General features: G+C 37.3%; 1 long non-coding RNA gene across 1 annotated transcript in view; it reads right to left on the reverse strand.

Annotated features, from left to right (window-relative positions):
• The window catches only part of LOC110263976, a 15,409-nt gene extending 13,508 nt beyond the window's left edge, over positions 1-1,901 (reverse strand). The window contains exon 1 of the long non-coding RNA XR_002349701.1: positions 1,734-1,901. This is a non-coding gene — a long non-coding RNA (uncharacterized LOC110263976). The remainder of the gene's footprint in view (positions 1-1,733) is intronic.

Here is an 8,788-nt window from a genome sequence, read left to right on the forward strand (position 1 = left end):
GTTAGGAGATCTAAGAGATACTCATTCTAGCTTATTTCATGTAGAACAGAAGTGTTTGTCAGGCACGCGTTCATAAGGGAGAAGGATGATGAGCGTCACACATTATCATCACCTTCATCACGTTCTTGGGTGCGAATGGATATCTTAGAAGCGAAATAAGAAGGATTGAATAGAAAACAGTAGTACGTTGCATTAATCTTTGAGGGACAGCAGAGCTCCACACCTTAATCTATGGAGTGTAGAAACTCTGCCGTTAAAAATACATAAGTGAAGGTCCAGGCATGGCCGAGATGGCCAGCCCCCTAAAACGTGATCAAAGGATCATAAGGTAATCCAAAGATGGTCTAAAAGACGCCTAATACAATAGTAAGAGGTCCTATTTATAATAAACTAGCTACTAGGGTTTACATGAGTAAGTAATTGATGCATAAATCCACTTCCGGGGCCCACTTGGTGTGTGTTTGGGCTGAGCCTAAGTGTTGCACGTGCAGAGGCCATTTGTGGGGTTGAACGCCAGTTTCTGTGCCAGTTTGGGCGTTCAACTCTGGTTTTGGATCCTTTTCTGGCGCTGGACGCCAGGTTTGGTCAGAGAGCTTGCGTTGAACGCCAGTTTACGTCGTCTATGCTTGGCCAAAGTATGGACTATTATACATTGCTGGAAAGCCCGGGATGTCTACTTTCCAACGCAATTGGAAGCGCGCCATTTCGAGTTCTGTAGCTCCAGAAAATCCACTTTGAGTGCAGGGAGGTCAGAATCCAACAGCATCAGCAGTCCTTCTTCAACTTCTGAATCTGATTTTAGCTCAAGTCCCTCAATTTCAGCCAGAAAATACCTGAAATCACAGAAAAACACACAAACTCATAGTAAAGTCCAGAAATGTGAATTTAACATAAAAACTAATGAAAATATCCCTAAAAGTAACTAGATCCTACTAAAAACATACTAAAAACAGTGTCAAAAAGCGTATAAATTATCCGCTCATCATTGTCCCTCTCCAGCCATGGTTGGAATTATCTCTCCAGCCCTGGTTGGAGTTGTCTTGCCACCCTTGGTTATAGTTGCCACCTTGGTTGTAGTTGCCGCCTTGTTGATTATATCCTTGACTCGGGCGGTCATAGAAGTTATGAGTGGCTGCCACAGTGTTGTCTTCTTGTTGGAGCTGCGGACATTCATCAGTATAATGACTATAATCAGCACAGATTCCGCATACTCTTTGTGGGACCAACTGTTGGCTTTGTTGTAGTGGGGGAGGCTGAGCTTGTTGTGCTTGTTGTTGATTTAACTACTTCTGCTTCAGTAGGTTGGTCATTTCACATATACTTTGTGTGAGAGCAGTAGTCTCAATGCTAGAGGAAACCTCTGCAACAGCTTTTGAGTGGCTGTGCCTGTGCCTGTGATTCCTAGTGGACTCAGCTAAGTCGCTGATTAGTTGCCATGCTTCATCTGCGATCTTGAACTTTTTCAGAGAATCATTTCTAGCACCATCCAGTGTGGTCTTATCCTGAGGCTTCATGCCTTGAGTGAAATAGCTGATAAAAACTAGTCTGTCAATCATGTGATGGGGGCATGCGTCTAGAAAGTTCTTAAAATGCTCCCAGTACTCATAGAGAGTCTCCGATTCACCTTGAACAATGCAGGAGATCTCCTTCCTCAGTCTGTCTATAACTTCAGTTGGAAAATATTTTTCCAAGAATTCTCTCCTGAGCGTATCCCAGTTGGTAATATTTATAACGACCCAACTTCCAAAACGTCATGATTGTACCGAAAGTAAGGTGTTACCAACCTGCTTTCCTTTATTAACTATTTACTATTGAGCCTTTAGTTCGATATCGCGATTTAGTTTTATAGAAAATTCCAGAAAATTTTGTTTTTGATAATCAAAATCATATATCAAACATTTCAAAGTAATAATAATCACATAATTATTAATAATAATATCTGTCATACAAAAGATTTCAAATAAAACTCAGATACAAATCCTATCCCTCTGTATAAAATAAAAATCTTAAGCAATAAGCGCGAGGGAACTCTATGAAAGCAGATTAACTCACACTTAACTCATAAATAAATTCTATAATCGCCCCAGCTTCACACTGTGTCTTCGAACCTGTGTCACTGAAAGGGTGGAAAATTTTGGGGTGAGAACAAACCACACGTTCTCAGTAGGGAATGGGAATGCCGTAAAAGTAATGAAATAGAATGCAAATAATTAACATACTCAAGGAAATTATATTTTTATCAAACCTTTTTGAAAATACTTTTGGTTTTACTTTAACTAATTAATTACCTCCTTCCAGATCTCTAAACTCAAACAAATTCTAAATATGAAACTAGTCACATTAACCATCTATCAGTCACATAATTAATTCTCAATTAAAACATCAATTCTTAACCAATTTAATACATTCACAAACTAATAGTATAAGCCAGAGATCCAGTTCAACATACAAACAAGTCACAGCAAGACAAACAGCACAATCACAGGGAAGTACAATGAGCAAACCCAATCAAATGCAAATGCGCAAACGAGGATGATGCATGTCTAGCCCTAGTGCAGGTAATGAGCTCATCTGTCGGTTACATACCCTCTCCCGACGTTACCCGGAGTTTTTTGACCAGGTAAGGCTTCCCTGTTGGCAACACCCATCGCAAGAGTCCTTTGACTTGCATGGCGGCACTAACAACCCACTGCAAGAGTCCTTTGACTTGCAGGGCGGAGCAAGTCTGCCCAACACACTCACTGTAAGAGTCCTTTGACTTACAGGAGAATATGCTACTTATGTATTTTCTTGATACCTCTGTAAGAGTCCTCTGACTAACAGAATAGCATTATAGCTAAGTATCCCAAGGAAGTGCTCTTAGCGGTCGTACCACCATCTATCTGGCTGCCTTCACGCAGCAGATCATTACATAATCATTCTCATTATCATCATTCATTATCATTCTCATAATTCATCATTACTTTCACATTCTTATGCAATATCTTTTTCTTTCTCTGTTCAATCATACTATACAAACTTTACATCTTTCACTTTTGTAATATCTTGGCTCAAGCTATTTCTCTTTACCATTCGTTCATAAAAATCTCAATCATCAATTCAGTTCATAATCTCTACTATGGCAATCTTGAGTCAAGCCAACTTTAAAACTATCTTTCATTTTAGTTCTCTATCAAAGACTCAAGAAAATCATTTATTTTTAAATTCATTAAACACTTTTCAAAACATAACCTTTCATTAGAAGTAATCAAATAAAACTCTTTCTCAAATTTACTAACTTCACAAAGATTCAAAAATCATCTCTCTTACTATTCAAATTCAAATATTATTATTTCACCAAATTTCTAAAAAAGGTAATCTTTTATTTCATGCCCAAAACATAACTCTTTCTATATTGAATCAAATTCAAAACATAATTTCTTTCTTAAATAATTCAAGTTCGAAACATAATTCCTTTCCTTGGTAAATTGAACTCAAAATATTTTAATTCTTTTCTAAATTAAATAAAGCTCAAGTGATATAATTTTCCAAATTCAAAGCTTCTAAAATAACTTTTCAAATGAAACCTCAGATTTTTATAAAATTTCGACAGCACTTCCCCTAAAACTCGGACCTAGCCACCCTTACGGGTTCCCTCTTTCTCCACAAATCACCAGTCCTTTTCCCAACAATTTTCAAAAACATAATTCTCAATCAATCAGACATTCACAATTCATAATATTTAACAAATCAATCATACTCCACAATTCCGACTAATCCATCAATCCAACTCCAATCTCATCAATTCATATTTACTTTTCACATATCATGGAATCCTTTTAAAATTAAACTCAATCAACTAGTAATCCCAAAAATCAGCCTTAATCTAAACTCCATTCATCAATTATCAAAATGTCAGATTTTTAATAATTAGCTCAACATTTTTCAGCTTAATAAGTAACATTAAATAAATCATTCACAGCCCCATTTCAACTAATTTGAACCCGTCACAAGTCCATTTCACAGCCATTCCAATATACTAAAATTCCAATTCAATATCAAACAATTCAAAATAACTCACTCAAGATCAAAACCTTAGCCAACTCATCACAATAAAAATCAGTAATTCAAAATACAATTCACAACCAGATTTTAACCAATTCAGCAATATCACATAAGATCAGAATTTCCAACAAATCCACTACCATTACACTATATCAAATAACCAGCACATCATTCAATTCAATATAAATCCATCAAGGATCAGAATTTCAGTCAGTTTGCAACCATCAAGCAAACCAGCGTATGGCAACCAGCTCAACATAATCAAATAACAGGATTCTCAGTAATTCCAAACAATTAGAAAATCGGTAATAGTTACAGCCTCAAATCAAAATCAATATCACCAGTTTAATCATCGTTCACAACCACATTTAATTTGAATCATAACTCAGAAAAATCACAATAGCTAACCATTCTCAAACACATTTCAAGTCATTATTGACAATTAAGAAGTTCTTAACTATTATTAACCATTTGCACTTATCCAATAACTTTGTAGGCATTCTAAATTAAAAACGTTAAATCCCCTACCTCAAAGTCGAAACTCGCAAAAATTCACTAAATGCAGCTGCTCCATCAAATCCCAACACCTTTTCTTAGCTTCGGTGGTGACTTAGCAGCAGTCTTCAGATAGAGCCGGCAGCTACCTCCAGTAATGGCGGCGGCAAGGCAAGGTAATTTACAATAATCTCTTTATATAATACAAACAGTTTCAGGGACAAGCTTCAAAGTAGAAACAAATTGGTAGGACAAGGAAGCAGAAACAGGGGAGAGAGCTCACCAAAACAGTAGTGGTTCTAAGGGTGGCTTCCTAGGCACCTCGAATGTTGGTTCCCGGTGGCAGAGGGCTTCGGCAACTCACAGAACCCAGAGTAGTATAAAATAAGAACGGCAACAGTTTCTTCTGTCAATAGCTCCTTTCCCAGCGAGCTTCAATGGTGACAGGGGCAGCGCCCTCCTCCAAACTTGATAGTGGCAGAACAACAACTCTGATGGCAGTAGTAGTCACACACGACCCTGACAGCAGCGGAGATCCTTCCTCCCTATCCTCTGCGTGGATTTTGCGATGTTGGTGACAGTAGCACCCAGCAAACCCTCCTCCTCCAGCGACGGCTCCTCGTGGTGGTCGCTCTCCTCCTTTCGGCGACATCAGCAGCGACGACAAACCCTTGAAGCGGCGACAGCAGAACACGAATGAACGACGGCGACGCGGGCTCGGGCTCGGCTCTATGGACGGGATGGCGCTGCAAAGCAGCTCGACGGCGAGCTCCTCACGGCTCCACAAACGGCGACGATGACTCTAATAGTGACGGAACGCGCGGCAGCGCGAGCGGAGTTGAATGGTGGCAGTGCGACGGTCACGGCGGCGGCGGGGCAGCAGCTCTTCCTTCTCTCTTTTCTCTGCTCTTCATGCTCTTTCTCTCTGCGTTTCTTTCTTCTTTTGTGTGTGTGTGTGGTGTTTAGGAAGAAAGGGGGGTGGAGGCTGCGTTCAGAGGCTGAGGAAAGGGAAACATTAGGGTTAGGGTTTCTAGGATTTGGGAATTAGGGTTTCTGATTCAATTTGGGAATTTAGGTTTAGGAATTAGGGATTTTATAAAAGAATAAGGATAGGTATGAATAGATATTTTGATAAAATTGGAGGGTAGGATAATTTTAAAATCAAACATAGTCCGTTAAAAATATCTAAAAACATTGTTTATCAACATATTGCTAAGTTCAATCAATTATTTCTAATTTAATTGTAAAATAAACATATTAATCACATTTTTATAAAATATAGTTTAAACTCAATATTAATTATTCAAATTAAATGATATCACTTTTTATTATTTTTCTATTACCAAAACTTTAATTTCAAATTATAAAATAACTAATTATAATAAAAATTGTGCATAAATATTGACTGACTTAAACATAAAGCATTTATAAAAATCAAACTAATCATTTCTAATAAATTAATCTCCAAGAGTACAAATTAATAAAATAGAACATAATTCATTCATAATAGAATTTATTTAAATTAAATTATATAATTCTTTCTTATTTTTCAATTACCAAAATTATAATTTCAATTATACCAGAAATCCAATAAAGATTATATAAAAATTCTAATTAGTTTAAACTCCAATTATCATGAAACTCTATTTAATTACCTCTAGCTAAATAATTTTCTTAAAACATAATTGTCAACAAATATAAAAAATTACAAATAACTAATCATTTGATTTTCAAAAACCAGGGTTGTTACAACAGTCGCTTTATGTTGGGAGTAGTACCACTCCCTCGCCTTTTCCTCAAGAGAAAACGGGAAGGCAGTTAACATAATAGAAGTTTCATTTGCACCATGACGCCTAATAGTAGAACAGGCTATCTGGAAATCTCTAAGGTGCTTGATAGGCTCCTGAGCAGGTAAGCCATGAAACTTGGGCATCAAGTTGATTAGTGCAGCCTTCAGCTCAAAATCTGCAGCCAGAGTTGGGTGATGCACTTGATACGGCTGCATTGAAAAATCTGGGGCTCCAGCTTCCTGGAGAGTAATCCTCCTAGGTGCTGCCATGTTATCTGCACATGAATCAACTGAATCTGTAGTAAAGGAGCTTATTTCGCTCTCAGATGGCGGTTCAGATTCGTCGTCAGATGAGACTGGTGAATCGATAACAATCACTTCACCACCTTCAGAGGCTAACCGACGTCGAGCTCGCCTAATACGTGAAAGAGTTCTTTCAATTTCAGGATCAAATGCGACTAAGCTCGGATCAGGCAGTGAACACGTCATTCAATGAGAAAAACATATAGCTCATGGTAACAAAACAAAAATAAAACTAAGCAAATAAAAATAAAAAGATGTACACTAATTAATAATCTAGCACACTATTGCAACTCCCCAACAACGGCGCCAAAAATTGATGAGAGGGCAGAAGTCGGCTAATTAAGAAATCAATATATGGAATGCATTGTGAGTATAGTTCTTAACCAGCTAAGATTCGCCTTGTCAATTTAGAAAAGTTGTCACAAAATTTAGAAATAAAAATACTGGGAGTATGAGTCCCAGGTCGTCTCCCAACGAGTTGCAAAAAAGGGTGCTAATTTATTAATCAGGAGTTTTCAAGAAAGTTCGAGTTGGATAATGAGCAATTAAATAATTGTAAATTAAAGCAATAAAAACTAAGAATTATTATTAATATAAAAAGCCTTGACTGGGGGAATGATTAATTGGAAGTTCTATCCTTGTTGAAATCTTCTCAAGTGTAGTATAAAGAGGTTGTTGTTTTCACTTAGTTAACCCTTACTAAATAAAGGAAAGTCAAGTGATTGGGCTAACTCTTATTCGCAAATCCTAGTTCTCTCCCTTGGGAAGGTCTAGCGTTAGTAAATACAGAATTAGCCAACAACGTCCAATTTAACTAAGCACTTGAGCATTCCAAATCAAGTGTCTCCTTTTAATCAACCCCCATGTCAAGTTTGGGAATCTACTCCATTGACATGAATATAATACTCAAAAAAATATAAGAAAAAGACATAATAAATTAAATTAAATAAAATAGAGATTGAAAATTAATTAAAAGTAAAAGTAATCCTCTTTATCAACAATCCATGAAAATAATCCAATTGTAACTCTAAATAAAGTAAATAAGGATATGGAAGAGTAAGTGACAAACTAGATAAGATAAACCGTAATTAAAAGAGTAAAGAACTAGGAAACAAACTAGAATAATATCTTCAACGGAGGTGATGACTCTTCAATATCTAAAAGCATAAACTAATAAATTATAACTGTAAAGAGAACCTAGAGGAAGAGTAGTTTCTCTCCAGATTCAGATCTAAAACTAAAAGTAATCCTAATGAGAATGTATGTCAATGTGTCTGAATGTGTGGAGTCTCTGCATGTTCCCTGGCTTTAATCTGTGTTTCTGGGCCAAAAATTGGGTCAAAATGTGGCCCAAAATCGCTCCCAGCGTATTCTGTTATTTCTGCAGATCGCGCATGTCACGCGTATGCGTCGTCCACGCTTGCGTGTCATTCAGCGATTTTCCTTGTCACTCGTACGCGTCATCCACGCGTGCGCATCATTTTTGTAGACTCCAATCCACGCGTACGCGTCAAGCATGCGCACGCGTCACTGCGATTTTCTCCATTTCGCGCGCACGCATGAGCCATGCGTGCGCGTCGATGCTCGTTGGTCATCTCCTTCGTTTCTTGTGTTCCTTCCATTTTTGCAAGCTTCCTCTCCATTCTCTAAGCCATTCCTTCCCTATGAAGCCTGAAACACTTAACACATGGATCACGGCATCGAATGGTATAAAGGAGAATTAAAATACACAAATAAAAGATCTCTAGGAAGCAAGTTTTCAACCATAGAACCAAACTTGGGAAGGAATTATAATATCATGCTAATCATATGAATAAGTGGGTAAAGACTTGATAAAACCAATTGAATACAATATAAACCATAAAATAGTGGTTTATCAGGTACACTCTAACCATCACACAACACCCAAATTTTGAAATCAAAGAAGTGAAGGAAACCAAGGAAAGCACTGAAAAGGGGATTGTGACCAAGAAACTGAAGAAAATATTCATGAAAAAGAGAAGGTCAGAAAAAAACAATCTAACCTCTACACCAACAAGCAAGGTGAATCAAGTTAATCACAATAAAAGAAAGCTTGTTCGGAGGAATTTATATCAGAGGACACAAACTTTCACCTCTTCCCCCTTGGAGACATTTCTTTTAACCAACTAGAAGAAG

This window comes from Arachis ipaensis, chromosome B06 (assembly GCF_000816755.2).
Source record: "Arachis ipaensis cultivar K30076 chromosome B06, Araip1.1, whole genome shotgun sequence".
NCBI classification, from domain to species: Eukaryota; Viridiplantae; Streptophyta; class Magnoliopsida; order Fabales; family Fabaceae; genus Arachis; species Arachis ipaensis.